Source organism: Syzygium oleosum, unplaced genomic scaffold (genome assembly GCF_021117445.2).
Source record: "Syzygium oleosum isolate NSW1041296 unplaced genomic scaffold, Sole_v2.1 Sole_v2.14, whole genome shotgun sequence".
In the NCBI taxonomy this organism is placed as follows: domain Eukaryota; kingdom Viridiplantae; phylum Streptophyta; class Magnoliopsida; order Myrtales; family Myrtaceae; genus Syzygium; species Syzygium oleosum.
This window is the reverse complement of record NW_026607498.1, coordinates 702908-725176: the sequence shown is the minus strand read 5'-3', so window position 1 is coordinate 725176 and position 22269 is coordinate 702908. Positions and strand designations below refer to the sequence as shown.

Below are 22269 nucleotides of genomic sequence, written 5' to 3'. Positions count from 1 at the left end.
TCCATTCTTTTTTTCTTCCTCTCATGATAGAAGTTAAATAAAATTGGACCCATTCCTACCTAAGCATGATCAGGGTCTTAGTATCTAAATCCATATTTTTGCCTATATAATACTTGGGATCTCTCTTATTTGGCCCACAAGACGATGGGCGGCTGGAGACTGATTTTAACCATCAAGATGGTGGTGGACGTTGAAATCTAGCTTGAGAAGCAAGTACCATCCTTAACTAGAGAGGCAACATATATGAATTTTACATAAAATTTTGTAATAACAGTTGCATCAAGCAACAAGTCGTTATGGGAGCAACGGATCCGATCATCTCCCCTTCACACCATCAATGAACCAAGAGGTAAGGAATCATAGTCAGTCACGTCCATGCCTTCTCCTATCTCACTTTGGTGTGCGGTGACATGACGACTTGTTTATACGATGAAATTGTACCCACCCATGAACATGTGCAAGTTTGGATTTTCTAAAAAATAGGTGGATGAAAGGTTCATAAAAGCACTCTTAAAGTGATGAGGATTTATCCTTACTCATTATGCACTTGTGGATGGTGGGGTTTGATATGGACATCAGATTGCTTGCCCTCCTTTGGAAGAGAGAGAGAATCCATTTTGATCTGCTTGCCCTCCTTTGGAAGAGAGAGAGAATCCATTTTGATCTGGCGGGGCCTCGCCTAGACCAACGAGGCCGCCGTCAACTCCCTCAGCTCCAGCCTCGAACATGCCCTCGCTCGCGGTGGCCGGGATGATGACGCGGAGTTCCGCTTTGGGAGCAGCGATCCCTGGAGGGAGTGGGCACGGGCGGCCACGATGTTGCGGTGACATCTCGCGGAGGTGATGGTGGTGGTGCAAGGCGTGCAGGGAGAGGGGGAGGGGGGTGGTGCTTGGTGTGCGGGCCCAGCCACCATGACTACCCGGCGTGCGGCTAGGCGGTCACGGCGAGTGTGTACGTCGTCGTGATCATAAAATTGAAAGCGCCCTGGGCAAAAAAGGTAAAAAGGAGAAAAATTAGGGGCAGAAAGTGGAAAAAAGGAAAGAATAAGGGGACGAAAGAAATAGTCTTTTTTGGATTTATATTTTTCGGATGATAGGGAGATTCTTTGATATTTTTAGTGCTGGAGAAATTGGGGAAAGCCATCCAGAGGGATGGTTTTTTTATTTTTGTGTAAATACATCGTAAATCATGGTGTTCATATATATTTTTTTTCGTTTTGGAAACCATTAATTGATGATGCACAAATTGTTGGAGTTAATTCCCAAAAAAAGTTATCAACTTTATCTTTGTGGAATAGCATTGATGAGAAAGAGCTTTTGTTTTTACAAACAGAAATATTTTGTTCTTTGTGTAATAGCATTGATGAGAAGAGAGACGAGATTCAATTTGACTGTAACAACATTCTAAGAGCAAAGCCTCCTTAGCCCAGACTCGGTTACTTAAACAGCTAGAAAGGAAATAGTAGGAGCCGAATCTCATGGAGTTACCTTGCATAAGAAGTACCGACCTTCATGTCACTTTTTTTTCCCACAGAACTGGTAAAAGATTCTGAACTTTACGACCAGTAATCATCATTATGGGAAGAAAAACCGTTCAGCATGGTGTGTACTTGGCTTGTGCAAAGAACATCGCCAGCTGACGTTGAATGATCTGGCAAAAAATCATGAAGGAGGTAGAAGAATCTGCATCCGATGCCAAAATTGGGTAAGAAGTAATTTATAGTTTAATCCTGTTCTGTAGCTATGGGTTGGGAACTGAGGAGTCTTTCAGCTTCATCGTTTGCTTCAGCTTGTAGCGTCCATTTCTGCGAGAGAAATGAAGAGACTTACTAATCGACATTTTTCAATGTGCATGCTGTTCACAATTGAAATGTCAGCTAGCAGCCATTTAGATCGAATCACCTAGGCAAACAAAATCATGGTGTATGGATTAACTGGAAAAAGGCATTGGTTAAAAGAATAATTCCATTTTATCATAAACAGTAGTGGTTCGTATACCCTACTATAATGTCTCCACACAGTCACATAACATATTTGCAAAATTTGTAGGAGTGTGAGCTTAGTATGTGAAAATACTAACAATCAGTTAAGCAAATTCTATTAAATAAGTTTATATGCAAATATGATTGCACAGCAGAGAATGCCATTTAATAGGTTCTATTATAAAAGAAGAAAATCCATCTTTATCAGAAGAAAAGACTAATGTACATAAATTCCGTGATTGCATTGTGGTGCAGTCGCTTCCTTTCTAGCCACCATCATTTTTCAAATTTGCAAGAAGAGAAGTGACATTTAAGTGTCGGTCTAAGAAATAGTCTCCACTATAAAGTGAAGTCTTCCATCACTACAACCAATCTATGCCTCATACCCCGTAACTAATTATTTGTCAATTTCCCATCTCAGTTTGTTATGAGAAAAAAATAAATTCAGAGTAATCAGAACATACCTCTTCAAGTTTTTCTATCTCCATTATCTGCTGTATTTGTTCAGCAACACTTTCCTGTAAACAGAGATAAGTTAGCTAGTCTATTTCATGCATAATAGATGGTTGGGAAAGATCACAAATCAGGAAAACAAACCACATTGCTTGCTGCTACAGCTACCAGAACGTCAAAGTCCATTTCTACCTCAATTTCAATCATTGAAGATATCTAACAACCAAATCCAGTAAATAAGATACTAAAGAACGTATATAGGCTGAAATTAGGTGGTGAGAGACTAATGTGATAAGGTTTTCCAAGTCCTACTCTTGCATAACTTTCAATTAATTCAATCCGTATCCTCACTGAGTTTTCCAGGCCTTCTTGCACCCTTCTGACTCGACCTTTCCGTGCCCTGAAAAGGCAGCAGGTTCCTACAAATTCGATGTCCATAAAAGAAGCAAATACTGCCTCAACATGTCAACAGAGAAATAATACTATGAAACATGCAAACGACAATGAGCTAACTAGAGAATCCATTTTAAAGAGGTTTACCGGTAAGAAGGTTCTCCAACAGCATAAATCTTGTTTTCAAGTTTACACATGCGAGCTAACATCCATACATACATAGATGCACACTGTTCCGAAACTTCTCACCATCTTGTCATTTCATGCAAACAAAAGCAAAGAAAATATCTAAAGTCGCCGATTGAACTATCATAAGTCATGGCAAAGTGAAAGTTAGATGATCAGAGTTCCAGGAGCAGCATTCAACTGCCAGGTTTGAAATAATTGGCAGCAATGGAAATTCATGCTTGAGATTCGCTTCATTCAAGATTTGAAAAGATCACGTTGCTTAATGATCCTTTCTTTAATTGCTAAAGAGCTATGAACCTACTATCTAATAAGATTGACTCCACACTTCGAAGACTTGTTAGTTGCCCACATGAAAACTGATAAACATGGAGTTAATCGAAAATAGAGAATATCTTCAAGGATATTCAGACTGGAGAGTGAAGAGGATCTTTCCATGTAAAATCACTCATTGACTTCGCAGAGTAAAAGAATGCCATACCCAGATAAGTTAAAATGGTAATTTTAAGTTTAACGATCAAATGCCAGGTAATGTGGAAGCAACGCAGTTTGAATCAGGGGTTTCCAATAAAACGGAGAGTTGACATTACAGGTTTACCCCCCATTTTCAGTTCCTGTCTCAACAGCAGGAGTAAGTTGCATTTTTATCAATGCAAAATGGTTGCTACATTGAAGGATTATACCTCTTTTTTCAGCAGCTTGTTTCAGGTCTTTGATGCACAACTGGAGTACGGCATATTGAGACAGAAGTTGCTGCTTGATTGCAGTTGCATCGACTGATCTTTGCGGAAGCTGACAAATGACACAATGGATGACTAAATATGCATAGAACTAAGCATATGTTAAAGGCAGATTCAAAGCAAAATGTGAAATCATATGACTAGAATTCTTGGTAATTAGTACTTAAGGGAAAGTCTGAGCTTGTCTAACAGATCTGGACAGAGAGGTTAATTGACTTTGATATATAAATGCAGCATCTGGTATTTGGAGCGTGAGCAGAGGTATCAAAGCAAACATGCAAGATACTTTAGACTATGATGACATCACACAAGAATATCCAGCACACTCTAAAATCTAATAACAAAAGTACCTATTTTCATGATTCAATCTGACAAAACATGGATTCCCTAGTGTTACCTTCTATTATGTGGAACTGACAACTAAAATACTAGGCAAAGAATTATTGATGTCAAGAAAAAAGCAAAAATTAAAAATGTTACTGCAAAAGAAATTCAGAAGTAAAACTACACGGAATATGCAAAGTCCGCTCGCACCTACTGCATCAAACAATGTGATAAACTTACGCTGTTTAATTGGGTAAAAACCAAAATATTTAAAGTAGCCCCAACCGTGAGAGATGCAACTGCACCAACTGAAAGGAGCTGAAGCAAGCTGAGATCAATAAATCCAGATGCAGCATCCCCAGTGGCCAGCACAGCTAGAAGTGGAAAAAGGACAGACGGATTGAATAAAAATGAATTTCCGTCTTTTGCAGGTGCTCTTAAAAGTAGTGATTCCCTCCCATCTTTGTGGTTCGTGAGGCACATAGGCTCACTGGTGTAGAAGTTGGGAGCCTATGGGCTAAACTTAAATGGACCCACCTCCCGGTAAACATTTGATGGAGCTGCTAAAGCCATAGTTACTCTATCTCCTGCTTGAGCAGGAAGAGTAGCTGTTTCAGTGGCAAACCGGTGGGTGCGTGCCACACCAGAAGGGGTCTGTACCTACAAATTGAATATGCACAAAAGTCTCTATTAAGTAGTAATAAAGGAAAATTCGCAATTTAAGCTTCAAATAAATCTATTGATGCCATGTCTGTAAAACCTTTAATAGCTATTATATCAATGGGAAGATCAAACCCTTCAGCTTGTCAGAGAAGAGAGGAAAAGATGAATCAGCACAAGTGCTTCTGAGGAGACATAAAAATTGAGTGGATAGTAATTTTTTCCTATTCATTCTAAGGTCCCCATTTAATTGCATTTAGAAGGACAACAAGCCAGATAGCTTTCAGCACAGCTGCAAAGATACAATCTGATAGATCTCGCAAGATTGAACAAACCGCATATGTCCTATGTCATAGTAACGTGAACATACCACAACAGAGTGAACTGCAGCAGGGATAGTTTGCTTTGTTAAATTCAGAAATCTTAGCCTGCGTTTCCATGCTGGAACATCCATGCTGCGTTCGGCAGGAGGAGACCCTTAGAAGAAGCGAATATCCAAGGATCAACACCACACAGAATAATATGTGTGATCAACTAGGAAACAATGGCTGTCCAAACTCATGATACCAGATCTAGCTTATGATTAGAAGCTATCATATGGCTGATCAAAAGAGGAAACAGTATATGACAGTAGATATATAAATACCCAGGAGATCGAGGAAATAAAAAGTTCAATACAGGATTTGCTTAAGTCATATTCAATTAATTATGCAAGAAAGATAGAAGTAACAACCTGATCTCTTCGGAGTCAATACTAATAATGTCACCGGAAAATAGCTCATACTTGTAACGGCAGGTGGCACAGGAAACAATCTGCGGCAGCAGGTTCCGAATAAGATGTTATCACAATAAAATGTTTGATGAATACTTGACATAAATATGTGAATGAGCCATCATAAAGCTGAAGAGCAAATAGAACTAGACTCTCAAGGTCAAAATGCTCATTAGCAGAGTTAGTTATTGGACTCATCAGGGCACAGAATTCTATGAACCCATCAACAAGCCTCTTACAAGTAAAATTGCATCCACCTCTTGGTCATTCATCGACAATACAAAGAAGAAAACTCAGGGAGGATGACCGAGTCGACCCTACTAATAGAGAAGCAACACGAACTTGACACGAAAATGGACAAGGATTCATATCCATAAAAAGCACCATACATTGATATTTTGAACTTTGGAAAGGAGAAGGTATCACAGCTTACTTTAATCCTAACCATGACTCTGCACTATTTATGCAGCGCTAGAGAAAGTTGAGAAAGAACTCAAACTATGTGGCAAAAGGCAAGTATACTTTTACTGCGTAAATCACAATGATCATCCGATTCTAAATCCCTGCAGCACATCTACGGTGGAGTCCGCCTACCTTAACATCTAGGCACGCTTAGTAAGCAATACTGGGAACAAAGTATAGAACTTGAAGTTATCTTCGATAACGAAATGGCATAATCAAGACTAAGAATTGAACTTTGGTAGCATACTTGAATACCATCTTGGGGTTGTGCAACAGCGACAGCTATCATACAACTTGGACATCTCACAACCTTCCCGAAAGGGACCTGCTAGAAGCAAAAAAATTCCAGGTAGTGCAAGGTCGGTAGGAAAACTACCAGCAATTATCCAAGTAATAGTTTTCTAAGGCAAATGCATGCATAATTGGCAGCCAAAACAGCTTTTAAATTTTAAAGCAAGAAACAGTAGGATTTTACCTCCACACCGGGAGAAACCCCTACTTGGCATATGATATCAATCACACTTAGAGCATCAGAAACCCTTAGTCATGCTGCAAGACCCTGAACTAACAGTTTGTATAATCGCACGTCAGGCCTGGACCATCTCCACCGGTCGACATAAGTACGGTCTTCACCTGGACCTGGCCATCATCAAGATATCAGCATTAGATTCACAGTCACACATTTCAAATGATCTCCACCTCATTCCAGTTGAATTTCTAGACTTCCTCCTACGAACCAAGCATATTCATTGTCCCTCCCTACAAAAAATTATCTAAACGACATTTCTTCCCTCTTTAAGCCGGGGAACAGAAGAAAGCACCCACTAAGTAAGAGAGGAAGTTAAGGCACTAGTATCAACCGGCAATTGCAATAAAGCCTTGAGCACTTCACACGTTGCGATTATTGATGAACACTCAGTTCAGAAATCAGAACCCCGAAACACCATGTATATGGAATAACAAGACACACCTTGATCGAAAGTCGCGCGCATGGCGTAGAACACGGACAGAGCCAACCCGGCATTGCCGCGCTCAAGCGCCGCGGCCATAATCGAGCAGCAATCCGACACGCGGACCACGCCGCCCCTCCCGCCGGCCTTCTCCGCGATGACCCGCAGCGCCTCGTCGGCGTCGCCAGCGCCGGATGCTTCGCCGACCACCTCGTCGCTCAAAACCGCCGAGGAGGAGGACGACGGCTCGCCGGCGACGCTGCTCTCGCTCTCGCTCAGCGAGGCCCTGCACTCGAAGGAGGAGCGCCGCGAGACGGCGGGGGGAGGAGCCGCCGAATCCCGGAGATGGCGTGGAGCAGGCGGGCAGTGGCTGCTGCTGCCGCCGCTGCTGCAGAGGAGAATGGACAGCAGGGCAGTGTTGGTGCTCGGGGAGCAGCATCGGGAGTGGTGGAGGGAGGAGGAGTGAGGGAAGCGAGAGAGGCAGGGCGAGCCCGAGCACAAAAGCTCAAGGTCATTTCTGGAATTTCCGTCCGCGGCGACGACGAGAAGAGGAGGAAGGAGATGGCGGCGGCGGCGGCGGCGACGGCGAGAATGGAGCGGCTTCGTTCCTTGAGATTTCAGAGAAAATGAGAAGACGAAGGCGATTTTGAGAGAGAGAAGGCTTCTGCTCGTGCAGCTTTTATTTTTGTTTGTGACGTGAAGAGTGACGGGGAGAGAGAGAGCAAGCGTTAACGGAGCTAACAGATACAAAGACGCTAGGGAATTTTCAAAAGGAAAAATGGCATAAATAGCCCCTGAATTTTGACTTAATATGCAATTTGGTCCATGAACTTTTAATTTATTCAATATAGTCCCTGATCTTTAACCTAATATTCAATTTGGTCCCTGAATTTTTGATTTGTTCAATGTGATCCCTGAATTTTTAATATGTGTTCAATTTAGTCCTTGAACTATTTAAAAATATTCAATATAGTCCTTCCATTAATTCAAGTGCAGGGACTATATTGAACATTTTCATATAGTTCAGGGACTAAATTGAACACATATTAAAAGTTCAGGGACCACATTGAACAAATTAAAAGTTCAGGGACCAAATTGAACATTATGTTAAAGTTCAGGGACTACATTGAATAAATTAAAAGTTCAGGGACCAAATTGCACATTAAGTCAAAGTTCAGGGACTATTTGTATCATTATCCCTTTTCAAAATACCCTGAGAGGTGTGACCCGCTTTGACACAAGTCGCACGCCTAATGGACTGTCTCAGCGATAGTGTAGCGAGACAATCCTATACAATAATTAAGCATTTTCATCCAAACATTGTATTAAAACTATTAAACAGATTTTTTTCGATTCTTCAATAGACCTCAAACTAAGAAACCCTCAACATTTGATCCAACAAAGTTAAATACTTTCTGCAAAGAGAGACATAAGTAAACTTCATTCCAATTAAGCAAATGGGGGCACAGACTCACGAATATAAGCGAAAGGGGAGGAAAACCCTAACCTCATCTTCGCTCGTTAGACGGAGAAAACGAGTAGGAGGCGCCGATGGGCTCTTGAAAGGCGACGGCGGAGGCGGCTTCGTTCATTGGGGAAGAGAAGACGAAGTGAGGCGATGGCGGAAGCTTGTTGCGATTTTGGGAGAGACGCGAGTGGAAAACCCCAACCTCTAGCAAATCTTCACTCGTCGGACAGAGAAAACAAGCCGGAGCCGCTGATGGGCTCTTGTACGCGACGGAGTGAGGCGATAGCGGAAGCTTGTTGCAATTTGGGGAGAGACAGTGAGAGGAAAATCGTAACCTCCAGTAGATCTTCGCTCGTCGGACGAAAAAAAACAAGCCGGAGCTGCTGATGGGCAATTGTACGCAATGGCGGCGGCGACGGCGAGAATGGAGCGGCTTCGTTCCTTGAGATTTCAGAGAAAATGAGAAGACGAAGGCGATTTTGGGAGAGAGAAAGCTTCTGCTCATGAAGCTTTTGTTTGTGTTTGCAACGTGAAAAGTGATGGGGAGAGAGAGAGCTCCTTCTCTCCTAGAGAAGGGAGAGAGAGAGAGAGAGCAAGTGTTAACGGAGCTAACGGAGACAGAGATGGGAGGAAATTTTCAAAATTCCCTGAAAGGTGGGACCCGCTTTGACACGTGTTGCACGTCTAATGGACTATCTCAATGATGATGTGGCAAGACAGTCCTACACAATAACTAAGCATTTCGTCCAAACATTATATTAAAACTACCAAACTGATTTTTTCGATTCTTCAATGGACTTCAAACTAAGAAACCCTCAACATTTGATCTAACAAAGTTAAATATTTTCCGCAAAAAGAGACATAAGTAAACCTCATTCCAATTAAGCAAATGGGGGTACAGACTCACAAAACGAAAGGGGAGGAAAACCCTAACCTGATCTTCGCTCGTCAGACGGAGAAAACGAGCAGGAGGCGTCGATGGGCTCTTGAAAGGCGATGGCGGAGGCGGCTTCGTTCATTGGAGAAGAGAAGACGAAGTGAGGCGATGGCGGAAGCTCGTTGTGATTTTGGGAGAGACGCGAGAAGAAAACCCCAACCTCTAGCAGATCTTTACTCGTCGGACTGAGAAAATGAGCCGGAGCTACTGATGAGCTCTTGTATGCGACAAAGTGAGGCGACGGTGGAAGCTTGTTGCGATTTGGAGAGAGACGCGAGAGGAAAACCCCAACCTCCAGCAGATCTTCGCTCGTCGGACGGAGAAAACAAGCCGGAGCCGCTGATGGGCTCTTGAACGCGACGGCGGCGGCGACGGCGAGAATGGAGCGGCTTTGTTCCTTGAGATTTCAGAGAAAATGAGAAAACGAAGGTGATTTTGAGAGAGAGAGAGCTTTTGCTCATGAAGGTTTTGTTTGTGGCGTGAAGAGTGATGGGGAGAGAGAGAGATCCTTCTCTCTGGGAGGAGGGAGAGAGAGAGAGCAAACATTAACGGAGCTAACAGAGACAGAGATAGGGGGGAATTTTCAAAATCCCCTGAGAGGTGGGCCCGCTTTGGCACATGTCGCACTCCTAATGGACTGTCTCAGCGATGGCATGGCGAGACAGTCCTACACAATAACTAAGCATTTCGTCCAAACATTGTATTAAAACTACCAAATTGATTTTTTCGATTCTTCAATAGACCTCAAACTAAGAAACCCTCAACATTTATTCCAACAAAGTTAAATACTTTCCGCAAAGAGAGACATAAGTAAATCTCATTCTAATTAAGCAAATGGGGGTACAGACTCACGAATATAAACGAAAGGGGAGGAAAACGCTAACCTGATTTTCACTTGTCAGTCGAAGAAAACGAGCAGGAGGCGCAGATGGGCTCTTGAAAGGCGATGGTGGAGGTGGCTTCATTCGTTGGAGAAAAGAAGACGAAGTGAGGCGATGGCGGAAGCTCGTTGCGATTTTGGGAGAGACGCTAGAGGAAAACCCCAACCTCCGGCAAATCTTCACTTGTCGAACGGAGAAAACGAGTCGGATCTGTTGATGGGCTCTTGTACGCGATAGAGAAAGTTTGTTGCGATTTGGGGAGAGACGCGAGAGGAAAACCCTAACCTCCAGCACATTTTCGCTCGTCGGACAGAGAAAACAAGCCAGAGCCGCTGATGGGCTCTTGTACGCGATGGTGGTGACGATGGCGAGAATGGAGCGGCTTCGTTCCTTGAGATTTCAGAAAAAATGAGAAGACGAAGGCGATTTTGGGAGAGAGAAAGCTTTTACTCGTGAAGCTGTTGTTTGTGTTTGTGACGTGAAAAGTGATAGGGAGAGAGAAAGCTCTTTCTCTCATGGAGGAGGGAGAGAAAGAGCAAGCGTTAACGGAGCTAAAGGAGACAGAGATTGGAGGGAATTTTCAAAATCCCCTTAGAGGTGGGACGCGCTTTGACACATGTCGCACGCCTAATGGACTGTTTCAATGATAACGTGGCGAGACAATCCTACACAATATTTTCTCACTAGGATTGTGCTTTTCGATGGTGAGGATTTTAATTTGTTTTCAGTGACATAATTGATAGGTCTTGCTCATCGTGAACCGTAAGGTAATTGTGTCTAAATAGATGATTTCGATAAGGTCGATAACATCGTGCGCTTCTCCCTCTGTGTAATTGATTGTGCTCGTCTTCGTCTGACATCTTTTTGAGAAGTTATAGCAAAATGGATCATGGTAAACAGAGCTCACGAGTTGAAGTGGACTATGTTGTTTGTTTACGTGGTGAGTATTTCTAATAATTATTTTAAAATACTAATTTAATTTAAATTATTGTTAAGTGATTAACTATATTGTTTGTTTTGTTTTCAGGTGGTTAGAATTTGGAGCAATATTTTTATGGATGAATAGGAAATGGAGTTTTATAATTTATGTTTTATGTTACGTGTTCGTGACTATATGTGTGAACTTTTTATCGTTTATAATTGTACGTGACTATGTGTTTGAACTTTTTATCATTTATAATTGTACGTGACTACGTGTTCAGCTTATGGATTGTTGTTTTTGGTAGATGGGGATTTATGTTGTTCATCTTTTTCACTTTGAACCGCTTTGTTGTTCATACTATTTTGCTATAAAAAATGAACCAAAAAAAGGAACAAAAGAAAAAAGATTCTCGGATAAACTTTGGAACTGGATCAGAAAAACAAGGTAGGTTCTTGATTCCAAAAACTAGGAACCGATTATAACAGGATAGGTTCTAGGTTACATATAGGTTCTAGGTTTCAAATAGGGAATCTATCCACTCTAGAATCGATCACTCCTAGTCGACAATGCGGAATCCTGTTGCGGGAGACGATGATCCCAGGAGGGAGGGAGTGGATGACAACGAAATTGCAGACGGGGAGGGGGAGGGGGTGGTGCAGGGCATGCGAGGAGAGGGAGTTGGCGGTATCACTGCTGGCCGTGGAGCCACCTGTGCCTGTGATCGCGTACAACACAAAGTTCATTATCTTCAACATTCACTCATAGCTAGCAACAGATTCATGATCGAATGTAGCGAGCAACCTTAGGTTTGAATTGCAAGCTCCGTATATACATATACATATGTGTATTTGTACATATATTTGTATATATATATATACATACATACATCAATCTTCCTTTGATGACTAATCATTATTGTTATTTTTTTGAGTGACAATCACTTAATTTATAGTTTGAAAGTCTCTATCACAGCAGTTACTCTTTGGCGGGATGCTCCATTCGACAAATACATTCACAATAAAGATGTGTACGAAGTTCTTTTTTTTCTTTTTTTTTTTGTATATCCTACTCTAATTCTCAACTCACTCTCAGATTTTTTCCCTGCCTCTTGCAGGACGTGGGAGTCGAAACTCACATCTAAAACTACACATCCCCACGTCTAGCTTTCCTAAGAAGGTAGGGAATCGAACTTCCAACCTCCCCCTTCCCAAGTAGGAAGGGTGGCTATTGGGGCAAACCCCAGTGATTGACATGTACGGAGTTCAAATCTCCACCTCTTGCAAGAAACGATAGAGCTTATCTAATTTCAGACAATCATCAGCTCAAGGTAGATCACCACTTGTCAAGTTTGGTAAGACTCCAAACTATGAGAGAATTAGGACTAGACGATAATCAACTCCCCAAGATTAAATAACTGAAACATATTTCAATCAAAACCAGTAGATTTCAGTCTATCACCCGTTGTAAGCCCAAACACCTAATTCTATAAAACAAACGGACCGTTGATATCGTATTTATCGTCCTTGACATCCTCAGACAGTTTGCTGCAATGGGAAAGAAGCCACTCACCAAATAACAAAATCCAGAAGCAGCTAAACAAGTAAATGGAAAGATCGATTGGTGGACAAATCAATAAAGGATCAGAGGAGGAGGTAAACCAAGCACTTCCCATAACGACATCCTCAGACGAAGAGAAGACGACCTCTTGAGCTGAAACTATGATTATAAGAAGGGTTCGCAAATACTGATGATTGCGTAGTCGCGGCTAAGCATTTAACTAAGCATTTCGTCCAAACATTGTATTAAAACTACAAAATTGATTTTTTCGATTATTCAATAGACCTCAAACTAAGAAACCCTTAACATTTGATCTAACAAAGTTAAATACTTTCCGCAAAGAGAGACATAAGCAAACCTCATTCCAATTAAGCAAATGGAGGTACAGACTCACGAATATAAACAAAAAGAGAGGAAAACCCTAACCCGATCTTCGCTCATCAGACGGAGAAAACGAGCAAGAGGCGCCGATGGGCTCTTAAAAGGTGAGGTGGAGGTGGCTTCGCTTGTTAGAGAAGAGAAGACGAAGTGAGGCGACGGCGGAAGTTCGTTGCGATTTTAGGAGAGACACGAGAAGAAAACCCCAACCTTTGGCAGATCTTCGCTCGTCGAACTGAGAAAACGAGCCGGAGCCACTAATGGGCTCTTGTACGCGACAGAGTGAGACGACAGCGGAAGCTCGTTGCGATTTGGAGAGAGACGCGAGAGGAAAACCCCAACCTCCAACAGATCTTCGCTCGTCGGATGAAGAAAACAAGCCGGAGCCACTGATGGGCTCTTGCACGCGACGGCGGCGGCGACGGCGAGAATGGAGCGGCTTCGTTCCTTGAGATTTCAGAGAAAATGAGAAGACGAAGACGAAGACGATTTTGGGAGAGAGAAAGCTTTTGCTCGTGAAGCTTTTGTTTGTGTTTGTGATGTGAAAGTGATGGGGAAAGAGAGAGCTCATTCTCTATGGGAGGAGGGAGAGAGAGAGAGCAAGCGTTAACGGGGCTAATGGAGATAAAGATGGGAGGGAATTTTCAAAATCCCCTAAGAGGTGAGACCCGCTTGGACACATGTCGCACGCCTAATGGACTGTCTCGGCGATGATGTGGCGAGACATTCCTACACAATATTTTCTCCAATCCGAGACTAGTAGGCTAACCTAATTTTTAGAGGCAGACTCGCATTAGTGCCACCTCGTGTCCACACTAATGTGACTGCTCACCGAACAAGTGGCATTGCCTCAGAGGCAGCTACCACTGATAGCGAGGGGCGGGGATCCCATGGTAAGCTAAATTGAAAGGAGAGAAAAACACGACGCTCATGACACGAAATCGACGATGGTGAACACGATTTTCTCCAAGAATTTGCAACTCGAAAATAGAAGCAAAACACGCAAGAGATTCTGATATTCAAAGTCAGCATATGCAACTAAAAATCGAATGAAAACAACAAGAGGAAATTGGAATAACATGAACCAAAATCGAGTTTACCTGATTCGCGGTGCAAGGAAGAGGGAGAGTCGGAGACTGAGTCTTGAGAGAGGACTGATGGGCGACGATGGTGGCTCTGTGGCGACTGGCGAGTGGTTCCTACGTTGCCGTGCGAGGAAGAGGAAAGAGACTAGTAGAGGAATCGGATGGCTATCGCAGTGTGCTGAGGTTGGAAAATAGAAACAGAAACAAGAAATTAGGGTTTTGCTTTCTAGGTTCCCAAACTGGTCCAGTTCCGGGTGGGTCTTCACTTGGAACCGGGAACTGGATTGGTTGCAATGGGAACCGGTTCTCGAACTGGTTTTTCGGGTAGTCCGGTCTATTTCTCGAGTACATTCGGTTCGATTGCACACCCTTATTGTCGACCCCAGTGCCGCGGGTGAGGGTGTGCTCGAGGTTGGAGCAGAGGGAGCTGACGGCGGCCTTGTTTGTCTAGGCAAGGCCCCACCAGATCCGGATCTCCATCACCGAGGACTTCACTTTTTCTTATTATTTATCGTAATGGTAATTTAGAAATACCAATAAGCGAGACAAAACCCAATTTTTTCTTAATAAGACAGATAGATGATTTTAAATCACAAATAAGTTTGGCTTACCTAGTATAATAATTCAGCAAAATTTATTCTATGTGATGTTTGATATTATTGTTACTTTGTTTAGGAATTATAGTCACTATCTGTTAGGATGCATCGAAAAGCACGATTACATATTTTAATAAAAACATTGACAACATATCTCAATAAATTACCAATTTAGATATACAACCCCGATTTTACAAATGATGTTCGGTCAATTATCTCATAACCAATTATAACTGTGTTGCTCAAACTTTGATAATAACTAAAGGGATATGTGCACTAGAAGTCCTAAAACTTATCACGAAAGTGCACTTGAGTCCTAAAACTTTCAAAAAGTGCAAATAAGTCCTAAAACTTGTCACGAAAGTGCAAACAAGTCTTAAAACTTGTCACAAAAGTGCAAACAAGTCCTAAAACTTTCAAAAGTACAATCAATGGAAAGACTTGATTGAATCAATTTGACAAGTTTTAGGACTTGTTCACTTTGACATGTTTTAGGACTTTTTGCACTTTTAAAGTTTAGGACTCAGAATCACTTTCGTGACAGTTTTTAGGACTTTTTCACTTTTGAAAGTTTTAGGACTCAATTGCACTTTCGTGACAAGTTTTAGGACTTTGAATGCACTTATCCCATAACTAAAAGTGTATTAGATACTTCCGATTAGATTTGTTTGAATCCCTATTACATTTCATCTTCCACCATATTTATCTTTCAACCAAAGAAAAAATATTACAGCAATTTATCAAAACCGAAAAGAGATAAATGCATTAACTGTCTCTGAATTGTTACAAAAGCTCAATGGGGCCCTCCAAATTGTTTTGTCCGATTAAACCCTGTATTATATGTTTTTTTTGTCCAAATTGTCGATTGAGCAATCAATTTAGACTGCATGTTATTTACCTGGAGGAGAGGAGAGGAGCTAAAAGTTCAAAATATACATATTCACAGCCAAAACATCTTCCAGGCAAAATAATCAATGAGCGTATTACCTTTTAACTTGAGAGATGATTGCTTGATGTATATTACTGTCAAACTTCTGCTCTGAACTTTTAGTTTCATCGACTGAAGCTTGTAGAATTAACTCAACGTCTAAAAAGTTACCGCAGTATCTTCCTTCCAAAATAGTGTTCCAGCAATAGTTCTCAATAACTAGAACATCAGCGTACTCATGGATCCGCATACTGCGATCTTCATTTCAACTGGGAGATGCGCTGTACAGGCATAAATAGAGAAGCAAGGCAAATTCTTTGCAGAAGATCTTCACCTTCAATCCTGCAGAATATACTGAACTCGGATCTTCGACAAAATCCAGCAATATGGTTTAGTCTCTCTCTACTTTTGATCCTATACTGCTCTGGAGTCTCTACTGGACACTTTTATTTGCGAACCAATCTCACTCGACACTAAGTAATTCATACTTCTCTGATGGGGCATGCCATCTTTTGCGGACTCTATAGATTTAATGCCTCTAAGTTGAATGAGGCTGGACCCAACTTCCTTTTGCAAACCCTTTGCCTTCATCATCACTCTGACATTCTCGATGACATCTGTTGGTTCCAACGCAATCAAACGCTTGGCCAACATCTCTCCTAGCTCAACGTGAGAATGGATCCTACAGGTAGAAAGCAGAGCACCCCATAGCGAAGATCTTGCCTTTGTAGGTACTGCTTAATCAACTCTCCCGAATCCTTCACCAGTCCAACCCGAGAAAGCAGATCAACCATGCACCATAGTGCTCCACCTTAGGTTGGATATTGTAAACTCGAGACATCGGGTTGAAACACCACCAGCCTTCCAAAAACATTCTGGAATGTGATCAGGCAGATAACATGAAGGTAGAATCATTTGGCATTGGACCTCTCTTCTCCATCTCCATGAACATTTCCAGGGCTTTCTCGCAATGCCCATGTGTTCCTTACCCCTAGATCATAGCATTCCACAAGAAATCACTACCTTCAGGCATTTGATCAAACACTTTCCTGGCTAATCCATAGTGCTACATTTTGCGTACATTGTCAATGTCGAAAGTAGCACATTGGCTTCAATGTCATTATCCTTCATGTAAGAACAAACTAACTGCCCATGTCTGCTCTTGCAACATAACCCGCAATCATCGAATCCTAACTGAAGACATCTTTTTTGGTCATTTCATCAAAAGTTTGCGAGCAACATTTACTTCCCCATTCTTCACATGACCATCAATCATGGAATTCCAGCTAACCAAATGCAACACAGCACATCAAACGCCAAGTGCGCACTCCTGTCTTTTAGAAAAATCGAATACATGTGAATCAACGCATTCCTCAAGAATGATTTTGACCCAAACCCAAGTTTTAACACCCTGCCATGAACCTTCTCTCTTTCAGTCAATGACCCAATCGCCACAAACCCTTCACAATAATAAGAAGCGTATAGTGATTTGGTGCAACATCGTTCCCCACCATCTTGTCATAATAAAATCTCACAGCACCACGCGCATCATTGGTGTTGACATAAGTTCGCATACTAGTATTGCATAGAAAAGCATCGGACTCTTGGGTACACTTGAATAATGAAGACGCAGGAGCAACTTCACGCAAAGAATAGAGCTTCTTCACGGCTCGGCTTGTGGCAGGAGAGTTTTGAGAGAGACGAGCGACAACTAGCTGAGCATGGACTTGGTTGAATTTTCTGATGCCATCACTCGACTCCAATCAAGACATAATCGGATGGGCTAACGTCAACACGTCGACTTCTTCGTCGTTTGTGGTTAGATTTCGTCGCTTGACATCAGGATGCCAGAGCCTCGTAGTGGGTATGGAGAGTTTTTCTAGGATTTGATGAATTTGTCAAGAGATAGGCTAGGAAGCACCGACACTCTCCGGGGCCCTCCTTGTCAGTATTGGATACCGACACTCGTCCGACACTCTTTTATTTTATTTATTTATTTGTGGATTTGAGTTAAATTAATTTGATTGAAATAATCATAAAAATGATAATATATCATGTATATTTTAAAATATATATTTAATATACAGCGTGTCCCAACGTGTCGGAATTTTTTATTTTTTGAGAAATGACGTGTCGACATGTCGTGTCGTGTTGCGTGTCGCGTGTCGGTTTCGATGCTACTAAGGAGATAGGAATTCGTCGATTGACATCGCTCCTAGCTTGCGTTTGGTTTTTCCGGGAAGCTTTAGGCTTCCGGTATCCGAAGTTTCAGAGCTCAAATCGTGCTATAACGTCATTCACGTGGCCGGTGCTGGAGAGTGCTGGAGTGGCTGGGGGCAGAGATTCTTCTATGCACGACCATTTTTGCAAAGGCTTTTTTACCTTAGTTCAACATCTTATAAGGAATGTCGAAGTGCATTTACCCTTTAAATGGAAATATATAAAAATAACCTCTGATCTACCTTACTGTCAAGTGATCCGGAAGGATGGTCAAATACGAACCAGAATGGATCTTCGATATCTTCAAATTTAATTTATATTCTCAATTTTAGCGCTCCATTTTTCTTGTTGACCTTTGCATACCTAATTAGAACATTCAAACTGAATTTCTTTCGGGAATTTGTCTTTTAAGGCTAGATATAGAATTTTTATTCTCCTTATCCATCCTCAATGTTCGTCCGACCTATACATAAGAAAAACGACCATCACTTTTGATTACCTAGTCATAAAATATGGATCGATTTCTACTGTTTGAAATATTCGAGACCGTCAAAACGTCAAATACTCAATAGTACGGACCCATTTTATTAGGAGCAAATTTCCTTTTTTTTATTTTTTCTTCCTCTCTTCTTACAGACACACAAACTCACATACATCAATAGCCCTCATCCTGAACACACGTGCATTTGCCATTTTTAATGATGAGATGCTGACCAGGAGGACAATAAAAACCACAACGTTGTGCTTGTCCTTGCTCAATAGCCGAGTGATCCTAGCCCTCTCCTGGTCCTACTCTTGTTCGAGCATGTGAGACGACAAGACCTTTAAAGGAAGGAAAATGTGGAGGAACTCATCAGTGCAGTTATACGTATTGTGACATCTTGAAAATTGTCCATTTGGGATTTATGAAATGCTTGATTTTATAAACGTACTCGTAGTTAGTTCTCGCCCGGAACTCATCATTCCTGGGATACTAACCATTAGGGAAAGGTTAATTAGGGATTTAAATTCGTGCGACTAAAGAAAATTCGATCGTGAATTGATTTTCGACCATAAAATCGTCGATGTGACATTTTGAACCACTGTAGGCCGATCCAAGGATAGCCAGGGGTTAGTTCGCCAATGTCATAGTAGTGGATCGCGGGTGATTCCGCTGGACCACGAAATGAATTAACGAATGATCCTGAACCTATACCAAACGATCGTGCCCCTCGGATCTAGCGATCGATCCTCGCGATTAAGTGACAATCGAAGTCATCACGAACCGAATGAACTTGCACGTGACTCGATTTATTATCAGTCACGGGTCGAATATGCGAATTTCCCTCAAAAGCCGCCCATTAGTTTGAGAAACACTCGAGTTACGTTAAATAAGATTCAATTATTTATTTGAGCCCAATTTGGACATCGGAAAATTAGGAAGTCACAACGGGGCGTTAGAACGACGTTGTAGTTGGAACGTGCAGCTTTGGATTTTCCCGAATCCTTCAGAAAAATTCAATTTCGGCAAGAAAAGAGGAAAGTGACCATTTTACCCCTAAGAATTTGTTAAGGGCAAGTTTTAAGAGGGAAGGGCATTTTGGTCATTTTGCCCTAACTTTGGAAAATGACAATTTTACCCTTGAACTTTTTGAGAAATCCCCAAATTGCCCTTGGATATTTTTGGGAAAGATTCGATCTTGGCCGTCGATTCCAAGATAACATCAAATCTCGGCCGTTGATTAAAAAGATTAGAGAGGGGCAAGATGGTAAATTGCCAAAGTTGGTCAAATTTGACTATTAAAGGATAAGACTCTCTCTCTCTCTCTCCTCATTCTCTCTCTCTCTCTCAAAACTCTCGGCTCCCTCCCCTCCCTCACCGTGAGCTCTCTCTCTCTCCCCTCTCCCGTGGCCGTGACTCACGGCAAGGAGGCCATCGCCGTCCGCGCCACCGCCGAGCCGCGCCGCCGCTCGCCGCCGTCCCCGCCGATCGCCGCCGTTTTCCACTCTAGCCGAGTTAGCCTAGAGTTTGGGTAAGTCGCCCCCTAAACCCTATTTAGGATATCGGGTATTAACGGACTAGTTTAGACACGGTTTAGTCGGTTTTAGGGGTTGATGGAAGTGATTATAGATGGATTAGAGGAGAGCTTGATCCCTTGTTGTGTTCATGGATGTTCATGTGGCTGTTGGATGTTAGTTTGGACATGGTGGAATGAGTTTTGGCGGTTGAAATTCGGTAGAAATCAATTAGGGTTTGAATCCTTGAGGTTTGGTGTGATTCTCGGATTCGCGGTTACTGTACCCGTCCGGTTTGCTATTTTTGTGGAGAATTGTGTGGGCCGAATTTGAGGAAGTTTTCTTCATGAAAGTTTCTCCCAACATCCTGAGGTATAATATATTTTAAATTTGGAATTTTTGGAGGCCATTTGGGTCGCACAAAAACCCATTTTCAGACCGTTTTAAAACTGCCCGGAACACTGTTCCTCCCGACCTTCTTGTCCGGTCGAATTTTTATAAAATTTTCCAGATCTATTTTCAATAAAATTCCTTCACAAAAGTTGTTGGTGACTTTCTTTTCTATGACATATAAAAATTTCAAAGCCTTTCAAGGTGATTTGGGTGTTGAAAGAAATGTATTTTGAGGACAAAACAGTCTGTTAGAGCGAACTGATTTTGGTCTGATTTCGAGGGACAAAAAGGCATGGTTACAGATTGAACCGGATTTCGTGTTCTTCATAAGAAATGTTTATCAAGATGTTTTTTATGATATATCCAAAATTTAGAATTTTTGGAGTTCGTTTACTATTTATTTTGATGGGATTTCGGTCACTGTGTAAACTGCCCAGATTTACCCCGATTCTATGGATGTTCATTTTTATGAGCGGAATGATGGGGCTGTCGAGGTTGAATAGTTGCTGCCCTCGTGACTGGAATTGATGCTTGAATGTGTGTTATATGAGTTGATTTGAGGATGAAATGAGGATGTTTCGGGGCTGGAGTGAGACTGAATAGAGTGCCGGACGTAGTGAGATGGAATTGACGAGCTTAGGGCTCGATTTAAGGACAAATGGTGTCGGTTTGGTGTGTGGTAGTGTGGCTGGATTGTGGTGTTTAATATGGTTGGAAATGACCTTGGGAATGCCGAAATTATGCTATGGTCTTGGCTGTGATTGTGGGCCCGTTAGCGGCCTTGTATGTTTGTTGAATTGTGACTTGATTGCTTGAAATGCTGGTCGTTATGTGCACGCTCGGGCCGAATTGAATTAATTGTCAATTGACCGTATTGAATGCTTATTGAGCATGAGAATCGGGTGTGAATTGATGCGTGCACGGGTCGCGTGTGATTGGCTAATTTAGTGGCAAGTGAATGTTGGGCTTGTGAATGAGTAAGAAATTGTGTGTGGTGTGGCATGCGTGATTGTGGAAATCCCTGGGGTGGTACCATTACATGGGGTAGGTTCCGTCCTGAGGCGTGTTCGTTTACGCGGGACGATGCCGTCCCTGACGAGGTGACGATGCCCGGCCCGACGGGGTGACGATGCCTAACGAGGTCAGAAGACCGTTAGCCTGATGCGTTTTACGCGGGTGCGGTAGAAAAGGAAAGTTGAGAATGTAGGATCCGTCCTGAGGCGTGTTCGTTTACACGGGACGATGCCGTCTCTGACGAGGTGACGATGCCCGGTCCGACGGGGTGACGATGCCTGACGAGGTCAGAAGACCGTTGGCCTGATGCGTTTTATGCGGGCGCGGTAGTGGTGGAAAAGTTGGGAATGAGCTGGACTTGGCTTGCCGTGTGAGGATTGCGAAAATTGGCGCATGGCGTGAGTTCGTGTGCGAGTGTGGTTGGTATCGCGTATTGTGGTGCTCGATTATGGGGTAAAAACTGCTAGGCATGGTATGAGACGTGCCCAAGTGGGTTTGGTCTTATAATCGAGGCACGCGTGCGGCTGTGATGCATTACTGTGGAATGTGGGTTGTATTGTTATCTAACATGCAGGGACGTGCATGATGGGTTTCAGGTAGGAGCGCATGTGTTGTGAGTATGATTGAACGTTGTGTGTTATGTGTGTTTCGTCTGGCGGTACGTGATAGCCTAGGTGGGGTTTAGGGTGTGTGCTTATTGAGATGTGATCTCATGGTTGTTTCAACCAACAATTTCAGAACCCCGGCCTGAGCAATGAATCTTCCTCCGCCGCCGTAGCGTTTGGGATACCGATGTACACCGATCATAACGTGGTAGAGTACCCAACAGACGAGCAAAGGTTCAGAGGGATTCAGACTTAGATTCTGGGGAGACGGAATCGGAGTGGACGCCGTCTAGCGGGCGTCAGGGATAGTTTTAGGGTCATAGTAACTCTTTTGGAATGTTCCATTTTTGGAAGATAGGGTATTCAGAC

General features: G+C 42.5%; 1 pseudogene; it reads right to left on the bottom strand.

Moving 5' to 3' along the window:
* Window positions 1-1363: 1363 nt before the first annotated feature.
* On the bottom strand, window positions 1364-10291 carry LOC115664660 (uncharacterized; annotated as a pseudogene).
* Window positions 10292-22269: the final 11978 nt, after the last annotated feature.